General features: G+C 43.7%; 1 protein-coding gene across 12 annotated transcripts in view; it reads left to right on the top strand.

Moving 5' to 3' along the window:
• LOC132404283 (apoptosis-inducing factor 3) overlaps positions 1–24,168 on the top strand; it is a 150,263-nt gene that overhangs the window by 27,782 nt on the left and 98,313 nt on the right. For 4 of the 12 annotated variants that reach the window (XM_059988448.1, XM_059988447.1, XM_059988442.1 and 1 more), the window contains exons 2-3: positions 22,294–22,433; positions 23,767–23,835. The exons of 6 other annotated variants lie outside the window; for them this stretch is intronic. The gene's annotated coding sequence lies outside the window, so the exon portion shown is untranslated. The remainder of the gene's footprint in view (positions 1–22,293; positions 22,434–23,766; positions 23,836–24,168) is intronic. 2 more of the 12 variants (XM_059988449.1, XM_059988446.1) reach the window with 1 other exon arrangement.

Below are 24,168 nucleotides of genomic sequence, written 5' to 3'. Positions count from 1 at the left end.
GGCACTGTGCACACGTTCTGGCCCATTCACTGACCTGCTTGCGAAGTCCGTGCCACGCGAACTTGCTGGAGACCAGCCGGACGGTTGTCCTGATAGATGGGTGCGCTAAACCGTGTATGAAGTCGAAAACTCGCCACCGCCAGGCTGCCGGGACAATGGGGCTAGGTTGGCCAGTAGCCACGTCGCACAGGAGGGTCCTCTCACCTGGGCCTACGAGAAAGTCTTGCAGCTGCAAACCTGAGACTGCGGTCCTGTAGCTGGGCATCTTGTCGTCTGCCTGCTGCACCTCCGCCAGTGCCACATAGTCCACCCCTAGGGACATGGCCAGGATAGCTGGTCTGGAGAGTGCGTCACCATGACGTTGTCCTTTCCCGAGACATGCTGGATGTCCGTCGTGTACTCAGAGATGTAGGACAGATGTCGCTGCTGGAGAGCCGACCAGGGATCGGACACCTTCGTGAACACAAAGGTCAACAGTTTGTGGTCCGTGAACACGGTGAACGGCCTGCCTTCTAAGAAGTACCTGAAATGCTGGATTGCCAGATACAGTGCCAACAGCTCCCAGTCAAAAGCACTGTACTAGAGTTCGGGTGGTCGTAGGTGCTTGCTGAAGAACGCCAGGGGTTGCCAGCACCCCTGGATGAGTTGCTCCAGCACCCCACCGACTGCTGTGTCGGACGCATCCACCGTGAGCGTGGTTGGAACGTCCGTTCTGGGATGCACCAGCATCACAACATCTGCCAAGGCTTCCTTGGCTTTAACGAAAGCAGCCGTGGCCTCCTCGTCCCAAGTAATGTCCTTGTCTTTACCCGACAGCAGGGTGTACAAAGGGCGCATGATACGGGCTGCTGAGGGGAGGAAATGGTGGTAGAAGTTCACCATACCAACGAACTCCTGTAGGCCTTTGATCGTGTTGGGCCGGGCAAAGTGGTGGATCGTGTCTACCTTGGAGGGCAGAGGTGTTGCCCCATCTTTGGCAATCCTGTGGCCCAGGAAGTTGATGGTATCGAGACCATACTGGCATTTGGCCGGGTTGATCGTGAGGCCAAAATCACACAGGCAGGAGTAGAGCTGGCAGAGGTGGGACAGATGCTCCTGATGACTACTGCTGGCTATAAGGATGTTGTCCAAATAGATGAACGCAAAGTCCAGGTCACGTCCCACCGGATCCATTAGCCGCTGGAACGTCTGTGCGGCATTCTTCAGGCCAAACGGCATTCAGAGGAACTCAAACAGGCCGAACGGGGTGATGAGAGCAGTTTTGGGGATGTCTTCAGGGTGCACCGGGATTTGATGGTACCCCCGGACAAGGTCTACTTTGGAAAAGATTCATGCCCCGTGCAGGTTTGCTGCAAAGTCATGTATTTGCGTCACAGGGTAGCGGTCTGGAGTTGTAGCCTTGTTCAGTCTGCGGTAGTCGCCGCATGGTGTTCAACCCCCGGCTGCTTTGGGCACCATGTGCAGGGGGAGGCCCATGGGCTGTCAGAACTCCGTACGATCCCCAATTCCTCCATCCTCTTGAAATCCTCCTTCGCCAGGCAGAGCTTTTCTGGGGGGAACCTTCATGCATGGGCATGGAGGGCTGGTCCCTGGGTCGGGATGTGGTGCTGTAACCCGTGTCTGGGCATGGCTGCTGTGAACTGTGGTGCCAGAATCGATGAAATGTCTGTGAATTCGTTGTCCGACAGCGTGATGGAGTCCAGGTGTGGGGCCGGCAACTTGGCTTCACCCAGGGAGAATGTCTGGAAAGTCTCGGCATGTACCAGTCTTTTCCCTTGCGAGTCGACCAGCAGGCTGTGAGCTCGCAAGAAGTCCGCCCCCAGGAGTGGTTGGGCCACGGCGGCCAGTGTGAAGTCCCACATGAACCGGCTGGCACCAAACTGCAGCTGCACTGTGCGGGTGCCGTTGGTCCGTATCGTGCTGCCATTTGTGGCCCTCAGGGTGGGTCCTGGCTTCCTGATGCGGGTGTCGTAACCCGTCAGGGGCAAGACGCTGATTTCCACTCTGGTGTTGACCAAGAAGTGGCGTCCTGACTGTTTGTCCCAGACGTACAAGAGGCTGTCCTGGTGGTCAGCCGCCATAGTCATTATCGGCAGCTGGCCCTGGCCTTTGCAGGGTGGGCGACAAGAGCGGGCTTCTGTGCCCCACCGATGGTGGTAGAAACACCACTGTTCACTGTCCTCCTTGCTCCTATCTCTGTGTTGTGTGCGCCCCCCTGCTGGGCCTGGTCTGGTCCGCTGTTGGGCACGTGGCCTGGTAATTTGACCGATGGACGCCACGCTCTCCCTCTTGGCTTTCCACAGCATGTCTGCCCGGGCCACCACCTTCCGGGGGTCACTGAAATCTGCGTCAGCCTCAAGCAGTTGCTCTAGGAACGCTTGCTCAAACATGAGGCAGGGCTTGTGTCCATCAGCCAGGGCCAGCATCTCGTTCATCAATGCTGACGGCAGCCTGTCTCCCAAACTGTCCAGGTGAAGCAGGTGGGCACCCGGCTCACCCCGAGAGAGGCCAAAGGTCCCGATGAGCAGCGCTTTGAATGCTTCATATTTGCCTTCTTCCGGGGGCGACTGTATGAAATCCGCAACCTGGGCAGATGTCTCCTGGTCAAGGGTGCTCACCACGTGGTAGTAACGCATGGAATCAGAAGATATCTGCCTAATCTGGAACTGGGTTTCTGCTTGGCTTAAACCACATGCGTGGTCGCAGCATCCAGAAAGTCGGCAGTTATAGTGAAACGGCGTGAACAGATGAAGAGTCGGTCATCTTTTGTCCAAATCCCGTTTGGACCGTCAGGGTCACCAATGTAGTGATGTGCTACACACAGCGCTGAAATAACGACATGCAGTTGGTAAGTCGTTTCGAGACTAGTTTATTCAAACTCCGTGGCGCTGGCATTTAATCCCTAGCGCCCACCCTCTCCGGGTGGAAATAACGTCAGAGGTGCATTACCAAAGTCTCTCCCCGCACGCTGGCTATTTGTGAGCCGGTTCGCTTGTGCAGAAAGTGGGACGCCACAGTATACTTTTTTATTCAGTAAGTTATGGGTCAAAGTATTTGGTGAGTACATTTCTAACTCTTCTGGCTTCAGTCTCGTTGCCGTCTGTTCTGAAATTGTTAGGGTGCGTTCAAGAAAACAATGAAATGGCAAGCTGCAATCTGACAGCGTTTTCAGATTTCTCCGGTTACCCCATCCAAGCAGCATTTCCAAAAATACACACTTTGGAGAGCGTTTCTGAAAAGCTCCGGTTTCGGAGGACAAAAACGCCGTCTTAGTGTGAACGGAGGGTAAAAACAAAGAGAAAAAGCTTCGGTTATGGATTTATCCGGTGTAATGTGGATGTATTTTCCATCACCCCAACATTGGTTGGTATGATTTTAGCTGCAGTCTCCAACTTCTGATATGCTTCCCCCACCATGTAAATTATTTGACCCCTTCACTTTTTTTGCTGTTTTTAAGGCATTTGTTAACTCCTTTCTTTGATCAAGATTTTGATTATCTACTCTATTATCTCCAGCTGGCTTTGTATCAGATTCCTGTTTTATAATGCTTAAATGAAACTTCTTAGATGTTATACCACAATGAAATGAAAATAGTTGTTGTCCTAGTCATTACTATAATGCTGGGATATGCAAGGTCTGCATTGGCTGAGATGGAATACTGTACCATTGCCTATTTCTTTTCTAAATGCGGGATTCCAGTAGATGATCTTTATACTCAGGGTTGGTGCTTAGATGCAAATTTAATCTCATAAAATTGTTGATGATTGTAAATTGCTGTTGTTATTCATGAGATAATTCCAGCTGCAGGGGTGTCAAACTCATTTTAGGTCACGGGCCGGATTGAGAAAAATGCGACTTCATGCGGGCCGGATCAGTTGTGCATGCGCGAATGCTCGCGTTCGTGCTCCCACAGCTTTCGTTGCCTTCGTTTTTTCAACCTGCTCTCATGTGTCTCAGTCTCTGCTATATCTAAAATTGTTTCACTTTACGAATTTCATTTTTTATGAAGCAGATTGCCTAGCAAACATTCTTTTTATGATTGGTATTAACTTACAGATGTAGATTACAAGAAAGTAGGCGACGAGAAAGAAACGATGCTATTTCGGCTATGATTGTTTTGGGATCCATACCTTTTCCATTAATAAACCGTTTGAAATGAAGCATTAGCAAACACAAATGTAGACCTAACCGTTACACAGAAACGCCATTTCACAAAGCAACTTTTTATCCCGGAGCTCTGTTGTGTCTTTCCCTTTGCTTTCCATGAACTGACAGATCTCCTCACGCAACTCGAAACATCTTTTCAGCACTTTTCCTTGGCTTAACCATTGCACCTCTGTGTGATAGGGCAAATCATTATATTCTGAACCCAACTCCTCCAGAAACGACTTGAACTCGCGGTGATTTAAACCTTTGGCTCTTTTGAAGTTAATTGCTCGTGTTATGGTGCTCATTATATGTTCCATTTTCAAGGCTTTGCCACACAACAATTCCTGGTGTATGATGCAGTGATAAGCTGTCAGCTCACCTGCGCCGTTTTCCTCCCGCATCTTCTCCTGGATCCTGCCCACCAATCCACTCTTTTGACCGCACATCGCGGGCTTCTGTTTCTTGTCCAGATGCTTGTATTTGTCGTGGTGTTTCCTATCATAGCGTCGTCTTACGTTATATTCTTTAATTACAGCCACACCGTCTCCGCACACAAGACAAACAGGTTTGCCCTTTATATCTGCGAACATATACTCTGCCTCCCACCTGCTTTGAAAACCCCTGTTTTCAAAGTCCACCTTTCGTTCAGCCATTTTTGGGGTGAGGGATAGCTGAAAGTTGACCACACGTGACTAGCGCCATAAGGATGCTGATGAGAGAGTAAGGCAAGCACGAGCAATGCACTGGCAGTGCATTGTGGGATTTGTAGTGTTAGTGGTGCATGCAATATACCGGCGGGCCAGCTCTAATAGAGAAAAAATTTATTCATTAATGATATTCAGGAAATAAACCAGGGAAACCGAATAAACACTAAAAACCCTGAAAACCTGGTACCTGAATAAACTCAACATTAGCCATATCATACGCCATAGGCGCTTCGATTACTGGGGCCAGCTTTAATAGTAATTAGATATTATCTCGTGGGCCAAAGATAATTCCACCGCGGGCCGGATTTGGCCCACGGGCCTTGAGTTTGACATATATGCATTACTGTATTCCAAAGGTCGTTTTGCATCTATAAGCAGCCTTAAAATCTAATGCTGGAAAAAAATGGCTTTTCATTGTCTTCTCTCAATTTTAGTACCTTTCTAACAACATACTACCTTGAAAGTCAAAAACTTGTTTGAGACTTGACTGAGAATCGGAAAGAATTCGAGACTAAAACTGGTCACATTCAGAAACATCTTCAATTCCACAAAATGCTGGAGAAACTCAGCAAGACGAGCAGCATCTTTGGAGGGAAACAGTTAAAATCGGTTTCAGGTTTACTATCATTAACATACTGTATGTCATGAAATTTGTTTTACGGCAGAAGTACAGTGTAATATATAAAATATACTATAAGTTAAAAAATAAAGTTATATAAAAAAATAACCAGTGCAAAAAGAGAACAAAAGTAGTGAAGTAGTGTTGATGGGTTCATTGTTCTCTCAGATATCTGATGGTAGAGGTGAATAAGCTGTTCCCAAAATGTTAAGTCTGTGTCTGTGGTACTTCCTCTATGGTAATAATGATAACAGGCATGTCCTGGGTGGTGATGGTCCTTAATGATGGATGCTGCCTTTTTCAGGCCTTGCCTCTTGAAATGTCCTCAATGATGGGAGGCTGGTACCCCTGTTGGTGTTGGCTGAGTTTACAAATTCATGTAGCTTTTTCAGGTTCTGTGCAGTAGCCCCTCCATAACAGGCTGCAATACAGTCAGAATGCTCTCTTGTCTTGTCCATACTGCACCAAACCTCCTCAAACTTTTAATGAAATATAGTTAGAGGCATGCAGCCTTCATTATTGCATCAATATGTTGGGCCCAGGAACTTGAAACTGCTCATCCTTTCCACTGCTGTCCCCACGATGATGACTGGCGTGTGTTCCCTTGACTTCTCCTTTCTGAAGTCCAGAATCAATTCCTTGGTCTTTCTGATGTTGAATGCAAGTTTGTTATCATGATACGACTCAACCAGCTGATCTACACTATCTCACTCCTGTCACCATCTGAGATTCTGGCAGCAATTTTTCTGTCATTGGCAATTTTAGAGTTGTTGTTTGCACTGTGCCTAGTCACACAGTCATGGGTTTAGAGAGAGTAGAGCGGCTGGCTAAGTATGCGTCCTTGAGATGTGCTGGTGTTGATTGTCAGCAAGGAGGAGATGTTATTTCCGATCTGCCCAGACTGTGATCTCCTGATGAGGAAGTCAAGGATCCAGTTGCAGAGGAAAGTACAGAGACTCAGGTTTTGAAGCATATTCATTAGTCCCGAGGTGATGATAGTGTTGAGTGGTGAACTATAGTCAGTAAACAGCAGCCTGACTATAGGTTTTGCTGTTATCCAGGCAATAGACAATAGACAGCAGGTGCAGGAGTAGGCCATTTGGCCCTTCTAGCCAACACCTCCATTCACTGTGATCATGGCTGATCATACACAATCAGTACCCCGTTCCTGCCCTCTCCCCATATCCCTTGACCCCGCTATCTATAAGAGCTCTATCTAACTCTCTCTTGAATGCATCCAGAGACTTGGCCTCCACTGCTTTCTGGGGCAGAGCATTCCACATTTCCACCACTCTCTGGGTGAAAAAGTTTTTCCGCATCTCTGTTCTAAATGGCCTAACCCTTATTCTTAAACTGTGGCCTCTAGTTCTGGACTCACCCATCAGTGGGAACATGCTTCCTGCCTCCAGTGTGTCCATTCCCTTAATAATCTTATATGTTTCAATCAGATCCCCTCTCATCCTTCTAAATTCCAGTGTATACAAGCCCAGTCGCTCCAATCTTTCAACATATGACAGTCCTGCCATTCCGGGAATTAACCTTGTGAACCTATGCTGCACTCCCTCAATAGCAAGAATGTCCTTCCTCAAATTTGGAGACCAAAACTGCACACAGTACTCCAGGTGGGGTCTCACCAGGGCCCTGTACAGCTGCAGAAGGATCTCTTTACTCCTATACTCAATTCCTCTTGTTATAAAGGCCAGCATGCCATTAGCTTTCTTCACTGCCTGCTGTACCTGCATGCTTGCTTTCATTGACTGATGTACAAGAACACCTAGATCTCGTTGTACTTCCCATTTTCCTAACTTGACTCCATTTAGATAGTAATCTGCCTTCCTGTTCTTGCCACCAAAGTGGATAACCTCACATTTATCCACATTAAACTGCATCTGCCATGCATTTGCCCACTCACCCAACCTGTCCAAGTAACCCTGCATTCTCATAACATCCTCCTGACATTTCACACTGCCACCCAGCTTTGTGTCATCGGCAAATTTGCCAATGTTACTTGTAATCCCTTCATCTAAATCATTAATGTATATTGTAAACAGCTGCGGTCGCAGCACCGAACCTTGTGATAGCACACTGGTCACAGCCTGCCATTCCGAAAAGGACCCGTTAATCGCTACTCTTTGTTTCCTGTCAGCCAGCCAATTTTCAATCCATGTCAATACTTTGCCCCCAATACCATGTACCCTAATTTTGCCCACTAATCTCCTATGTGGGACTTTATCAAAAGCTTTCTGGAAGTCTAGGTACACTACATCCACTGGCTCTCCCTTGTCCATTTTCATAGTTACATCCTCAAAAATCTCCAGAAGATTAGTCAAGCATGATTTTCCCTTTATAAATCCATGTTGACTCGGACTGATCCTTCTATTGCTATCCAAATGTGTCGTAATTTCCTCTTTTATAATTGACTCCAGCATCTTTCCCACCACTGACGTCAGGCTAACAGGTCTATAATTCCCTGTTTTCTCTCTCCCTCCTTTCTTGAAAAGTGGGACAACAGTAGCCACTCTCCAATCAGCAGGTACTGTTCCTGAATCTATAGAACATTGGAAAATGATTACCAATGTGTCCACGATTTCTAGAGCCACCTCTTTAAGTACCCTGGGATGCAGACCATCAGGTCCCAGGCACTTAACAGCCTTCAGACTCAGCAGTTTATCCAACACTGTTTCTTGCCTAATATAAATTTCCTTCAGTTCATCCTTTACTCTAGTTCCTTTGGCCACTATTACATCTGGGAGATTGTTTGTGTCTTCCCTAGTGAAGACAGACCCAAAGTACCTGTTCAACTCGTCTGCCATTTCCTTGTTCCCCATAATAAATTCACCTGTTTTTGTCTTCAGTGGCCCAATTTTGTTGTTAACTATTTTTTTTCCACCTTGGCGATCCAAGGTGGAGTGGAGAGCTAGTGAGTTTGCATTAGCTATAGACCTATTGTGGCAGTAGGCAAAATGCAGCAGGTCCAGGTCTTTGGTTAGGCAGGAGTTAATTCTAGCCATGATCAACCTCTCAAAGCACTTCATCACAGTAGATATGATAGTCATTGAGGCAGTTCACCCTGCTCTTCTAGGCACTGTATGATTCTTCCCTTTTGAAGCAGGTGGGAGCCTCTGACTGCGGTATCGAGAGATTGCCAATGTCCTTGAACACTTCAGTCAGATGGTTGCCACAGTTTTTCAGTACCCTATCACAGGTAGAAAATCAGTGCTTGACGCATTGTGAGAATAACCCTTTTGAAAGATGTTGTGCATCACCCTATGAAATAGAGATCACAGGGTCAGCAAATGCTGCAGGAATCACACAGGTGTAGTTTTATTTTGCCTTTCAAAGTATACATAAAAGACACTAAGCCCAACTGAGAGTGAAGCAACACAGCCATTTATTATGTGTTGGTGTTGCCTTGTAAGAAGAAATGGCCGACAAACCTTGCCAGGGCTGACCTGCATCCGATTCCATCTCTAACTTCACTGAAAATTGTTTTTACATTCTTAAAATAGCTTTTAGATTGTACTTGAACTTCTTGTAGAGTTCTTGTAGAGTCAACATTTTGGGCCAAGACCCTTCATCGAGATACCAAAAGGTGATTGTTCATTTCCCTCCATTGATGCTATCTGCTGGGTTTCTCCATCATTTTGTGTGCGTTGCTGAAGATTTCTAGCATCTACAGAATCTCTGGTGTCTCTTGTGTAAAGGATGACACCGAAATGCAGTATCTAGACTTGTAATGGGCTGAGTGCAGGTCAGTGGGACTAGGTGAGAGTAAGCGTTCGGCACGGACTAGAAGAGCCAAGATGGCCTGTTTCCATGCTGTAATTGATATATGGTTATGTGGTATCAGGCAAATAGTCATTTCCACTGAGGCATTGTAAGGAGCGGAGACATGCAAGTCTCCACTGTATGAATTTAGAAACAAGTATAGGAAAATTATTGCCATATTTTCTTTATGAACTAAACTAACTTTGATTAATTTATTACATAGAACAGTACAGTTCAGAATGCGAACTAACATGCCTCTTCTGTGTGTATGTGGCTCATTATCCTTTAATTCCCTGCATGTTAACTTGTCTGTCCAAATGTTTCTTAAATGTTGCTATCACAAAGCAGTAAATATGCATAAATCTCAATAAGCAATAGTGAATGGAAGCATTCTGTTCTCTGGCCTGTTAATTGTTGGAATGCAAAATAGTTTAGGAGATTTTGATTTTGTGATTCTGCTCTTGTTTTCTACTTCTGCCAGCTGTTTCTGCAATTGTACTTGTCCATTAATGTATAAACATCAACTGTTCGGAACCTCTCTCCAATATTTTATGTTATTTGTTAGAGCTGAACAACAAAAGTATGTTATTACTATCTTAGATATGAATTCATGTATAATTAGAATCATACAATTCAGAAAGAGTAATCAGTTGGTCCCACTTTCCTTCTCTTTCCCACAGCCCTGCAAATTTTAACACATTGAATTTTTTAGCAACAACTCTTGATTAATGTATTGCAGATTATATAGTTTGATTCAAGATTCAAAGTACATTTACTGTAAAAAAAAATGTGTAAATTATACAACCTTGAGATTTGTTTGCTTCCAGGTAGCCACAAAGCAAGAAACACGAACCCAATTAAAAAAAAATAAAAGCCCAACACCCAATGCACAAGTGAAAGGGGAAAAGACACAAATCAAGCAAATAGGCCTTCGTTAGTCTTGATAGACAATGGATTTACTGGGCAAGGTTTTTTTTTTACATGGAAGGCCAGCAGTTGCCCAAGCTGCAAGTTTCCCCTCTCTGCGCCACCGATGTTGTCCAAGGGAAGGACATTAGGTCCCATACAGCTTGGCACCAGTGTCGTTGCAGAGCAATGTGTGGTTAAGTGCCTTGCTCAAAACACACACGCAGCCTCAGCCAAGGCTCGAACTAGCGACCTTCAGATCACTAGACAAACACCTTAACCACTTGGCCATGCGCCAACACAAGCAAATAATGAAGTGAACAACAACATTCCAAACCAAACTGAGTCCTCAGATCCGAACCTCAGAGCAGCCTGGAGTAGGCCCAAAGCCTCGCTTATCAGTTCACCATATTACCAGGCATGGAGCACAGCAGCTGGGGCAGTCTTCATAGCCTCAGCGCCAGGGAGAGACCATCACAGAGAGCAAGCAAAATCGGCTGTCACCTCGGATCCTGACAACCTGTATTTTTTATCTGAGCCAAACAATGGAACAGTAAAATTGACCAGTTGGTCAGCGAAAGGCTCTGGCACCCTGGAGGGAGGAATGAACATCATGGAGAATGAGTGAAATTGGCTCTCACCTCCAATCTGGGCCAGCATTTAAATTATCTAAACAGCGAATCACAACTTCCACTAGGACCCGGCTACTGCAGAGAGCTTGGGGCCTAGAACACGCTGCCCAGCAACTTGCTCCAGGCCCAGGTTTTGCCACCCAGCCTGAAGCTACTCTCAATCTCTTCAAATTAGCTTGGTGCCCAGAGTAATCCAACTTCACACTCAGGCCAGTTGTATTGTCACTGTATCTCCACTGTCCTGACTTCTCTCCGAATGGCTTACTCCATCTGTGTTGATTCTGCAACACACCATCTTGGTTTATTCCCCAAACTTGCCTTGCCATCACTCACCCCTCACTGTTTGTAGCGATAATTTAACACAATTTACCTCAGGAAAGGTGTTTTTAATGATGTTTTTAGACAAATTTCTTGCTTTTTTAACTACAAGTGAGCTGTCACATGTGTTTGGTAGCACCATCTTAACTGGAAGTTAGGATGTACAATATGCCCCTTCTTTGTTTTCTAGTTCATAGTCAATTAACTTAAATTTGTGTCTTTTGTTTATTGACCTTTTTGTCATTAAGTAATCATTTCCCTCTTCTATACCAAAACTTCCCCGATTTTGAACGTCTCTACTGAAGTCAGCACTTAATTTTAGCTGTAAACTCATTCAGTGAAAGATGAACAGAACCCTTGGGAAAGCACTATTAAAGTATGTAGAATATTTTAGTTTTTATTTTACAGTGTATGTAAATATGTAAGTGCACCTTTAAGGATTGATATAGTACGTGGCATGATTTTGGTACATTGATGAACAAGATGCTTAGAATAAGGATTTTTTGTTCATCGCTCTAACAGTTTATTTCTTTGTAGGGTCAGTAGTGCAAAGGTGTCAGCAGATGCTGGGTGTATGTAAAACTATGGCCCCTTAAAGCAAGATTCTCACAACACACACAAAATGCTGGTAGAACACAGCAGGCCAGGCAGCATCTATAAGGAGAAGCACTGTCGACGTTTCGGGCCGAGACCCTTCGTCAGGATTTGAATTTCCAGCATCTGCAGATTTCTTTGTGTTTGCTCTTAAGATTCTCACAAATTATGTAATCTGGAAAATTGTATAAAACAACTTCTAAACAGTCGAGACTGTGTAATGAGTTACTGTAAGGAGTGGTAAGGGCACATAGCATATAGAATCACTTAAGGAAAAAGTAGAAAAGAGATGGAAATCTAGTGGGAAGAGGTCAGTTGAATAGCAAATTTCTCTGCTATAGATGTTATGTAAAAATGTTCACTTAAACTATAACTCAGTGGGTTTAGTATCAAGGTAATTGAGTGGTAGAGAAGTTGTGGAATCTGAGATTTTAAGCAGTTACTTCTATATTTGAGTTTTGAGATTGGTCTTTTAAAAGATTTGTAATGCATTATTAAACAGGTACTGCAAGAAAATTCAATAGTATTTTTAATGGAATTCGGTATATGATAAAATGGTTAAAACTTACATAATTATAAAGTAAAGAGCAGCAGTGTGGGATTGCATAATGTGGAAACCAGCCATTTGACAGCTCTTTCTCTACTGTTTGATTAAATGATCAGGCAATAGGTCATACCCCAATCTTCACAAAAGACAAAATAGCCATTTGGAATATTGCACAGATTTAAAAGCAGTGAGACAAGTTATTATTTGATAAAGTGATGTCGCAGAGTAGGTCAAGTGCAGACTAGGGCCTCTGTCAGACCAGTTGAAAAATATAATGGATTTAAGACTTAATCTCTTAATTAAAATTCCCCGCCTATTAAGAACTTTGGCCAATGTCTTTCTTTCGGTTTGGAGGAATGTAAAAACTGAAATAGTTAGTTAAGCTAAATGGTCTACTTCTGTGGTATAAACTCTGCATAAAAACATTTGCTAATGCAATTCCTTTTTTTTCCCTAGTGTTTTCATACTGAAGTTATTGCATAGTTTGCCAGCTATGAAATGAAAGACTTGTGATTATGTAATGCATTTATAACTCCAGGATGCCCTGGTGTTTTACAGCCAATTAAGTTGCTTTTCAAACTGTAGTTATTATTGTCCTGCAGAAAGCACAGTAGTTACTTTGTATTCAACAAAATTCATGGCCAGCAATGAGATTATAACAGATCATCCATTTTTAGTTGTGGTTCACCAGTAATCGTTGGCCAGTTTAACAAGAGAACTCCCTTGCTCTTCTTTGAATAGTACTGGTCTTATCTCGATTGGAAAAACCGGATGAGGATTGGGTGACAGCTCAGTAGAGCACCTGTTTTCAGTCCACAGAGGAATTCTTGAGCTTCCTGTTGCTAGTCACCGTAATTATCCTATACTGGCCTATTTGTTTATGGCTTCCCAAAGTGTTACATTGAGACCCAAAGCAAGATTGAGGAACAGTGCCCAATCTTCTGTCTGAGTATATTGCAGCTTTTTTTTTACTTAATATTTAATTCTGTGGCTTCAGGTAACTTGATTTCTCTGTTGATAACAGTCACCCATCTATGATAGTAGCTTAGCTTGATTTGTTTTTAATTTCCTTTTCACTTATTCTCTAGAAGTGGAGGTCATATGAAACCTTACTAGTTGGACATGTCTTTGGCCTTGCATTTCACAACTCCTGCATTCTTTTGCCTATGTTTCTCTCTCTCTCTAATTGTTATAATTTTTTCATTGACTACATAGTTGTGTTTACATAAACACAAGCAATTTTGCAGATGTTGGAAATCTTGAGCAACACACACACAAAATGCTGGAGGAACTCAGTAAGTCAGGCAGCATCTATGAAGGGGAATAAACAAGACATTTTTGGCCAAGACCCTTCATCAGGACTAGAAAGGAAGCGAGCAGAAAGCCAGTATAAGAAGATGGGGGTCGGGAGGGTAAAGACCATAAGGTTGCAGGTGATATTTAAGAGCAGATGAGGGGGAAGGTGGGTGCGGAGGGAATAAAGTAAGAAGTTGGGAAGTGACAGAAGAAGGACTGAAGAAGAAATCTAATAGGAGAGGACAGTGGACCATGGAGGAAAGGGAAGGAGGAGGGAAGCAGAAGGAAGTGATGGGTAGGAGAGGAAAAGAGAAGTTAACCAGAATGGGGAATGGAAAAAAGAGAGGAGGCAGGGAGAAGAAATTGCCAGAAGTTAGAGAAATCAGTGCACATATCATTAAGTTGGAGGCTATCCAGACGGAATATGAGGTGTGGCTTCTCCACCGTAGGTGCTGCCTGACTTGCTAAGTTCCTCCAGCATTTTGTGTGTGTCACCTTGTTTATAGCTTTTTCCCATGGTCATTTTGGTTTTACCATATTTGGTTTCACCCTATCATCTCCCCTCACCCACTCTTAACTTTCTCCTTCCCAGTTCTGCTAAAAGGTCTTCAGCCTGAAGTGTCAATTCTGCTTCTTTTCACATAGATGCCTCCTGACCATTGAGTATTACTAGTAGTTTCTGGTTTTTTTATTGAAATGCTTGTGTTAATTTTTGACTAAAGTCCAACCCATTGTGAAATGGCAATTCATCCCGATGCAGATTTCATTTGCTTGTTGTATTTTCTTCATATGAAATGCCATTTATGCAATTAGTTCTTCTTAATGACTTAACAGCAGAACTTTGATCAAAAGGTCATCCTTTTTTATTGCCTTTCTAGTTTACTTATAATAAAGTGTAATTCTATGAGAAGTGAATCCTCCGTGGTTAAAAGGGTCATTTCTAGGATATCAATTTATATTTAATTGGATGGGACTTGCTTATTGTCACATGTACTGAGATATAGTGAAAAGCTTGTCTTGCATATTGTTCATACAGATCAAATCATTACACAGTGCACTGAGGTAGAACATGGTTAATAATAACAATAAGCACACTTTCTCTGGAAATGTTACACTTCTTTTAACAATGCAAAATAAAGTGTAACAGCTCCAAGAAAAAGTACATAAACATTAAGTTGCTAGATCATAAATCAGTGGATTATGATGTCAGGTCCTATACAAGAGAACCATTCAATAATCTTATAACAGCAGAGTGGCAGCTATCCTTGTGTGGTGGTACACATTTTCAGTGTTCAACATTTCTGCTTGCTGAGAGAATGGAGAAGGGAAAAAACTCAGGATTGGTGTTTTATTATGCTGGCTGCTTTATTGGGGCAGTGAGAAGTATTGACAGAGTCCTTTGTTGTGGTAGCGAGGATGGGGTTGTGGGTGGAGTTTGGTATCTGTAGTGTGCTGAGTTGTGTCTGCAACTCTCTACAGTTTCTTGTGGTCTTTGGCAGAACAGTAGCTCTATCACAGATAGGATGGCATGCTTTTTGTGAAATCCTATCCTAAAAATTGGTCAGGGTCAATGGGGCTTGCCAGAATTTCTTTAGCCTTCTGAGGGAAGCAGCAACCTTGCTGAGCTTTCTTGGCCATAGCATTGGCATGGTCATGCCAAAGCAGGCTATTGGTGACATTCACTCCTGGGAACTTGAACCACTTAGCCCTCTCAATCTCAATACCATTGACACAACAGGAGCATGTACATCCCCTCCTTCCTGAAATCAATGGCCAATCCTTTTGTTTTGCGGATATTAAGGGAAAGGTTGTATTATTAAAAAAATCAATGTTACTTATGGAATATTATAGTGGCCCGCACTCGTCCTTGGCCAGTACATCCTAGTAATGGCATTTATCTCTTTTTCAGCTCCTAGTATTGGGTTGCACAAAGTTCAAAAGGCCCATGCTTTTAAGGCTCTCCTGTGCCATCCTGTCCACCAGTTGCTATAGTGAGATCCTGTAAAAACATTAACTTTATTCCTATGTTTCAGTTTATGAAAGCCCATCCACTTCAAGGTTGTGTGTTCATAGATGCTCTTCTGCACACCACTGTTGTTGCACGTGATTATTAGAGTTGCTGTCACCTTCCTGTCAGCTTAAACCAGTCTGGCCATTATCCTCTGAACTCTCTCATTGGCAAGGTGTTTTTGCCCACAGAACTGCTGCTCACTGGATTTTTTTTGTTTTTCGCACCATTCTCTGTAAAGAATAGAGACTGTTGTGAGTGAAAATCTCAGGAGATCAGCAGTTTCTGAGATACTTTGACCACCCCATCTGGCACCAGCAATCATTCCATGTTCAAAGTCACTTAGGTCACATTTCTTTTCCATTCTGATTTTGGTCTGAACAGCGACTGAACCCTTGGCCATATTTGCATGTTTTTATACATTGACTTGCTGAGATACGACTAGCTGATTAGATATTTGCATTAACAAGCTGGTGTACCTAATAAAATGGCCACTGAGTGTATGTGAAATGTGTAAGTTGAGTTTTAACATCTCTAAATAGTGTAAATCAAACAATCTCTTAAAGCATGGATATTCCAGTTTTGTGACTGGCTGGTGCCTGGATTCACAGTGGCTTACTCCATCCTCCTCATTTGGTAAGAGTGAGGGTTCAGCCATTAATAACAGTAAATGAAGATAGGTAGCCCGATGTGGTTGTGCTTTCTGAAAAAGACTCAGCGCTTTGTAGATTCAGTTTTAGCTTGAGAAAAGTTATAATCCGGTTTAAGCCCTCATAAGAACCCACACTGAGAAGTCTCTGGACATCATTTGCACTTGGGTTGATTGTGTTAAGAATTAAGGGTCACCTATTAAAGACTGTAAAAGAAGGAATTTCTTCTTGGACCCTTTTGCATCTTTAGGCTTGTCTACCCTAGAGATCAGTAGATGTTAGGGTTAGTTATCAAAGGCTGAGGGAGAAACTTGGAGCATGAGGAAATGAATGTAATGGGAATTAATGTAGTTGGAGTCAATGACCAGATCAGCTGTGATATTACTGAATGACAGAAAAGGTCAAGGGCATAATGTTCTTCATACTGCAACTATCTCTGACAGGAGTCCTTCCACCACTCTTTAAGATGGCATCAGTGAACAATGATTCCTCAGGCGACATTTTTCAGATAGCAAATCTCTCCAATTATTTCACTTTTTCTACGCCTGCTATGAAATGTACAGAAGTACTGTGGCAAATGTTCAGGGGATATTTGACAGACAGACATACTTTATTGATCCCGAGGGAAATTGGGTTTCGTTACAGCCGTGCCAACCAAGAATAGTGTAGAAATATAGCAATATAAAACCACAAATAATTAAATAATAATAGGTTAATCATGGCAAGTGGAAATAAGTCCAGGACTAGCCTATTGGCTCAGGGTGTTTGACACTCCGGGAGGAGTTGTAAAGTTTGATGGCCACAGGCAGGAATGACTTCCTATGACACTCAGTGTTACATCTCGGTGGAACGAGTCTCTGGCTGAATGTACTCCTGTGCCTAACCAGTACATTATGGAGTGGATGGGAGTCATTGTCCAAGATGGCATGCAACTTGGACAGCATCCTCTTTTCAGACACCACCGTCAGAGAGTCCAGTTCCACCCCCACAGCATCACTGGCCTTACGAATGAGTTTGTTGATTCTGTTGGTGTCTGCTACCCTCAGCCTGCTGCCCCAGCACACAACAGCAAACATGATTGCACTGGCCACCACGGATCCTCAGCATCATCCAGCAGATGTTAAAGGACCTCAGTCTCCTCAGGAAATAGAGAGGGCTCTGACCCTTCTTGTAGACAGCCTCCGTGTTCCTTGACCAGTCCAGTTTATTGTCCATTCGTATCCCCAGGTATTTGTAATCCTCCACCATAGGGGTCACTGGTGCCTTAGCCCTCCTCAGGTCCACCACCAGCTCCTTAGTCTTTTTCACATTAAGCTGCAGATGATTCTGCTCGCACCATGTAACAAAGTTTCCCATCGTAGCCCTGTACTCAGCCTCATCTCCCTTGCTGATGCATCCAACTATGGCAGAGTCATCAGAAAACTTCTGAAGATGGCAAGACCCTGTGTTGTAGTTGAAGTCCGAGGTGTAGATGGTGAAGAGAAAGGGAGACAGGACCGTCCCCTGTGGTGCCCCAGTGCTGCTGACCACTCTGTCTGACACACAGTGTTGCAAGCGCACGTAGTGGTCTGCCAGCCAGGTAATCAATAATCCATGACACCAGGGAAGCATCCACCTGCATCACTGTCAACTTCTCACCCAGCACAGCAGGACTGCTTGGAGTTGGGCTGCTTGCGTAGAGTTCTGCAAAGGTAAGTTCCAATGAGACAGGGAAAGGATGGTAGGATACAGGAACAGTGATGTACAAAGGCTGTTGTAAATCCGTCAAGAAGAAAGGTTCAGAAAGCTAAGTAATGATAGAGAGCTAGAAGATTACAAGGCTAGCAGGCAGGAGCTCAAGAAAGAAATTAGGAGAGCCAGAAGGGGCTTGGAGAAGGCCTTGGCAGACAGGATTCAGGAAAACCTCAAGGCGTTCTACAAGTATGTGAAGATCAAGAGGATAAGACATGAGCAAATAGGACCAATCAAGTGTGACAGTGGAAAACTGTGTATGGAATCGGAGCAGATAGCGGAGGCATTTAATGAGTATTTCACTTCAGTATTCATTACAGAAAAGGATTTTGGTGATTGTAGGGATGACTTACAGTGGACTGAAAAGCTTGAGCACGTAGATATTAAGAAAGAGGATGTGTAGGAGCTTTTGGAAAGCATTGAGTTGGGTATGTCACCAGACGAAATGTACCCCAGACTACTGTAGGAGGCGAGGGAGGAGATTGCTGAGCTTGTGGTGATAATCTTTGCATCATCAATGGGGACAGGAGAGGTTCCAGAGAACTGGAGGGTTGCGGTTATTGTTCCATTATTCAAGAAAGGGAGTAGAGATAGCCCAGAAAATTATAGACCAGGGAGTCTTACTTCAGTGAATGGTAAGTTGATGGAGAAGATCCTGAGAGGCAGGAATTATGAACATTTGGAGAGGCATAATATGATTAGGAGTAGTCAGCATGGCTTTGTGAAAGACAGATCATGCCTTACGAGCCTGATTGAATTTTTTGAGGAAGTGACTAAACATATTGATGATGGTAGAGCAGTAGATGTAGTATATATGGATTTCAGCAAGGCACTTAACAAGGTACCCCACGCATGGCTTATTGAGAAAGTAAGGAGGCATGGAATCCAAGGGGAAATTGCTTTGTGGATCCAGAACTGGCTTGCCCACTGAAAGCAAAGAGTAGTTGTAAACGGGTCATATTCTGCATGGAGATCAGTGATCACTGGTGTACTTCGGGGATCTGTTCTGGGACCCCTATTCTTCGTGAATTTTATAAATGACCTGTATGAGGAAGTGGAGGGATGGGTTAGTAAATTTGCTGATGACACAAAGATTGAAGGTGTTGTGGATAGTGTGGAGGGCTGTCAGAGGTTACAGCGGGACATTGATAGGATGCAAAACTGGGCTGAAAAGTGGCAGATGGAGTTCAACCCAGATAAGTGTGAAGTGGTTCATTTTGGTAGGTCAAATATGATGACAGAATATACAGTCGACCCTCCTTATCCACGAGTTCCACATGCGTGAATTCAACCAACTGCGAAAACCTGGAAGTATTCTTCCAGCACTTGTTGTTCAAGCATATACAGACTCTTTTTCTTGTCATTATTGTCATGGTCCGGTCCGATGTTCACATTCTGGTCTGTAGACTCCGGACTCCGGGTCCTCCGACTGTCCCTTGTGTCGGTTGGGCTCAAGCATTTGCACCTGGAGCTCATCTTGTTGGCTGGGAATATAAGTGGCCCTGGGATTGAGTGTAGTCGGGGGGGGGGGCGGTGAGGGGGGGGGGTGGTTGTCTTGTCAAGATTCTCGTCAGTCCCCGCTTGGAGCCACCCACCAGTGGAAGGCTAGTTCATTCAGTGAGTTATGGACTTGGCTGTTTGTAGCTTGCCGTGGTTACCGGCTGCCTCAAGTCTTGGAGCCACTCCAGACCGAGCTCCCTTCCTGTCCCTTGCCTCCATCGGGTAAGCCAGACCAGTTGCCGTTACCCTGTGGTTGGTCCTGTCCCTTCATGTCCCTCATCTCCGTCGGGTAAGCCAGGCCGTTCGCTGTTACCCTGCGGTTGGTTCTGTCCCTTCCTGTCCCTTGCCTCAATCCAATCGGGTAAACCAGGCTGTTACCCTGTGGTTGATCCCTTCCTGTCCCTCGCCTCCGTCGGGTAAGCCAGGCCGGTTGCCGTTACCCTGCGATTGGTTCTGTCCCCCCCGTTCCTTGCCTCTGTCGGGTTGTGCCCCGCGTCCTGCCCAGGAGGCTTGCTCCCAGAACCTAGCCTCGAGCTGCCCCAGCCTCCAAGAACTCCAAGTGTCCGAGATCTCCAAGAACTCCAGGAACCCAAGTCTCCAGGTCTCCGACTCCTAGAACCCAGGCCTTGTCACGACTCCGCCTGGTTTGGGGGTCTGAGCCCAAGTCAAGGCCCAGGCTCTGGGTCCATGTCCAGTCTTGGGCTTGGAGTCCACCCCAGGCTCCTTGCTCCCAGTCCCTTGTCCCGGTCCTGCTTCCCCAGCCCTGTCTGCGACCAGTCCCATCCTTAAGTTTTGCCCCGTCCTGTTCCTAGTACTTCAGTGTCTGCGTCCTGCATTTGGGTCCAGTCTCAACGCCCCCCTTATGACAATTATTCCCTAAACATTCCCTAAGTATAACAACTATTTTACATGGCATTTACATTGTATTAGGTATTATAAGTAATCTAGAGATGATTTAAAGTATATGGGAGGATGTGCGTAGGTTACCGTGGATTGGGATCGAAAAGAAATCAGAAGTTCTCTTACTAAGTAAGTTGGTACAGGTACATCCGGTATTATTTAGCGTCAGTTAGTCAAATATTTGTCTTAGTAATAGTATATATTTTACCTTTCTATGCACATAAAACACTTAAGAACATGTGTTTCAGCACTGGGCTTGGGGAATGGAAGTTCCTGAGTTTGATCCAGTGACAGACCATGCCCGAGAATGCTCTCCATCTGTGCCTGGTTGATGTGGATTATCAAAAACCCAAAACCCCAAAACCCAATAATTAAACCACAGTTTTGCTTAGCAGGGCCTTTCTCACTTTATCCTTTAAAATTGTTCCAATCATTGACCAACTGTAGCCTAACGCTTTTCTAATGACCGATGGCGTTTCACCTCTTTCAGATTGCTTTATTATTTCCACTTTATTTTCAATTGTGATCATGATTATTTTCATGAACAGAAACACTGTGGATTCAGAGCTCCGCCGCTGGGTCCTAATGTCCACCGCACTGAGACAGGTTGAATAAGGGATTTGAGCATCGAGTAAAATACTGGTTATATCTCATCAGCATTTACTTGTAGAGTTGTGTACATCATACATTGCACCTAAGCTGGTATAATTTTTACCAAATAATTCCTAGTTAGGAACCACTAATATGTTTGATGACTTGTGTTCTGTTTTCAGGTACCTAAGTTTCAAAGACACATATGCTTTTAATATGTCATTAATAAACTACTGACATGTATACAGTTAACAAACTCTTAATTTGTCTTATCCTATCTATAATTATATGAAGCTTTCATTTACCTCAAGGGAAACAGGTGGTTGGCAAGGTTGAATTCTGTTAGGTGTGTGTAATTTTTACTGCGGATTTTTGGGGAGATGTAACTGGCAGAATTTGTGCACTAAAAGAATTGGGTGTAATTAATTACATTTTTTTGCATGAGAGTGAATGAAAGGATGGGAAAGGTTTATTCTGTCTATAAAATTGTGTATTGTGTTTACTTGGAATATTAAGTATAGTTTGCTTGAATTTAGGCAGTGGATGAAGTGATTCAAATTAGATAGTCACAAATATTAAACAGTACAGCTGATGAGACCACATCTGGAGTGTTGCATATGGGTGTCATATTTAAGGAAGGATATAGTTGTATTGGAGACAATTCAGGCTAAATCCTAGGATGAAAGCATTGTCATAAATTGAAGTGTTGAGCAAACTGGGTCTATTCTGGGAATTTTGAAGAGTGAAGGGAGATCTTATTGAAACATAGGATTCTGAAGGATTTCATGGGGCAAGTGCTGAAAGGCTATTTTTCCTTGTGGGGGAACATAGATCTGTGCATAGTTTGAGAATAAGGAGTCAACCTTTTGAGGAGACACCATATTTCTTCTTTGAGAAGCTTGTGAATCTTTGAAATTGTTCATTCCAAAGAACTGTGGGTGGCACAGTTTTTGAATACATGTATTTATTGGTGAGATACATTTTTGCATTGTGGAGAGTTGAGGGCTGTGGTGTACAGGCAGGGAAATGGTTGAGGCCCATGTCAGATGAGACACAATTTTACTGAATGGTGAAGCAGCACAGAAGGGAAGTGTGGTCTGCACCTGCTCTCACTTCTTGTGTCCTTGTGCTCTGCTGCTACAGTACTTACAGGAAATTGAAACTGAAAAGAACTTTTATTCCTCTTGTTCCCACATATTGGTCTCATGGTAAAGACCATTGAGGGCACTTGGATAATGGTAAGGATATGGTGGTACTGTGCTTAAATTAATGTGTTCAGTATACAGAGGTCTGAAAATTTTGGATTTAGATTAGCAAACTCATAGTGGTAATGGTGACAAAATACCAGATTGTCATAAGAACCAATTTGTTTCACAGGTGTACCTAACAGAAAAAAATCTGCCAATCATACCTGGCTGACAATGCACAGACACTCGCAGCCTTATGGTTCATGCTTAACCCCGAAATGGGCTGGCCAACTGAACAGTTAGGATGGATTATTAATGACAGCTCAACTGGTAATTTTTTTTAAATTATGGAAATGCTTTGGACACATGGAAGGTTAGTTAAGAAGGTTCAGTCGTTAGGTATTAATGCTGGAGTAATAAAATGGATTCAACAGTGGCTAGATGGGAGATGCCAGAGAGTAGTGGTGGATAATTGTTTATCGGGATGGAGGCCAGTGACTAGCGGGGTGCCTCAGGGATCTGTTTTGGGCCCAATGTTGTTTGTAATATACATAAATGATCTGGATGATGGGGTGGTAAATTGGATTAGTAAGTATGCCGATGATACTAAGGTAGGAGGTGTTGTGGATAATGAGGTGGGCTTTCAAAGCTTGCAGGGAGATTTATGCCAGTTAGAAGAATGGGCTGAACGTTGGCAGATGGAGTTTAATGCTGAGAAGTGTGAGGTTCTACATTTTGGCAGGAATAATCCAAATAGAACATACCGAGTAAATGGTAGGGCATTGAGGAATGCAGAGGAACAGAGAGATCTAGGAATAACTGTGCATAGTTCCCTGAAAGTGGAGTCTCATGTAGATAGGGTGGTGAAGAGGGCTTTTGGAACGCTGGCCTTTATAAATCAAAGCATTGAGTACAGAAGTTGGGATGTAATGCTAAAGTTGTACAAGGCATTGGTAAGGCCAAATTTGGAATATTGTGTGCAGTTCTGGTCACTGAATTATAGGAAAGATATCAATAAATTAGAGAGAGTGCAGAGACGATTTACTAGGATGTTACCTGGGTTTCAGCAATTAAGTTACAGAGAAAGGTTGAACAAGTTAGGTCTCTATTCATTGGAGCGTAGAAGGTTGAGGGGGGATTTGATCGAGGTATTTAAAATTTTGAGAGGGATAGATAGAGTTGATGTGAACAGGCTGTTTCCATTGAGAGTAGGGGAGATTCAAACTAGAGGACATGATTTGAGAGTTAGGGGGCAGAAGTTTAAGGGAAACACGAGGGGGTATTTCTTTACTCAAAGAGTGATAGCTGTGTGGAATGAGCTTCCTGTAGAAGTAGTAGAGGCCAGTTCAGTTGTGTCATTTAAGGTAAAATTGGATAGGTATATGGACAGGAAAGGAGTGGAGGGTTATGGGCTGAGTGCGGGTAGGTGGGACTAGGTGAGATTAAGGGTTCGGCACGGACTAGGAGGGCCAAGATGGCCTGTTTCCGTGCTGTGATTGTTATATGGTTATATGGTTATTACAGTCATTTTCCATTAGATGATTACAAATCAGTGGTGCAGTTCTAAGCACAAGTCACTTTTCTGACTACAAAGAGTTTATTTAAGTTCAATGTGGTAGACTCACATGGTTCAAAACTACTTGATTTTTACTTTTGATTTCAGTGAACCTGAGGACATTTTAGGTTCTGCAACAAGCAAATCGGCAATCTGCTTCACTCGTTTTCAGCCCAGGTATCAGTGTGAAAATTACTCCCAAAATAGTTTCCTCCTTTTTTCTGTTCATAGTACTTTTTTGTTGATCTCTTTCTCTGAAGATCATGCTAAGGTTCTCCTCCTGCTTCCATCCACCCTTATCACACTGTACCCTCCATTCATCTGTTCTTTTCAAGATCTTAGTGAAACTTATGGCTTCTACATGATGCTGTTATTTTCCTAGAGAAAGACATGCTACGATGGAGGGAAATTTCCTTCAAGGGTTTACCTGACTGATGTGGGAAATGTCATGTGAAGATGAATGGCCAGGAGTTTAAAAGTTCCAGAAAGAAATTGTTGTAGTTTTTGTTT

This window comes from Hypanus sabinus, chromosome 13 (genome assembly GCF_030144855.1).
Source record: "Hypanus sabinus isolate sHypSab1 chromosome 13, sHypSab1.hap1, whole genome shotgun sequence".
NCBI classification, from domain to species: Eukaryota; Metazoa; Chordata; class Chondrichthyes; order Myliobatiformes; family Dasyatidae; genus Hypanus; species Hypanus sabinus.
This window is presented reverse-complemented; position numbering and strand designations above follow the sequence as displayed.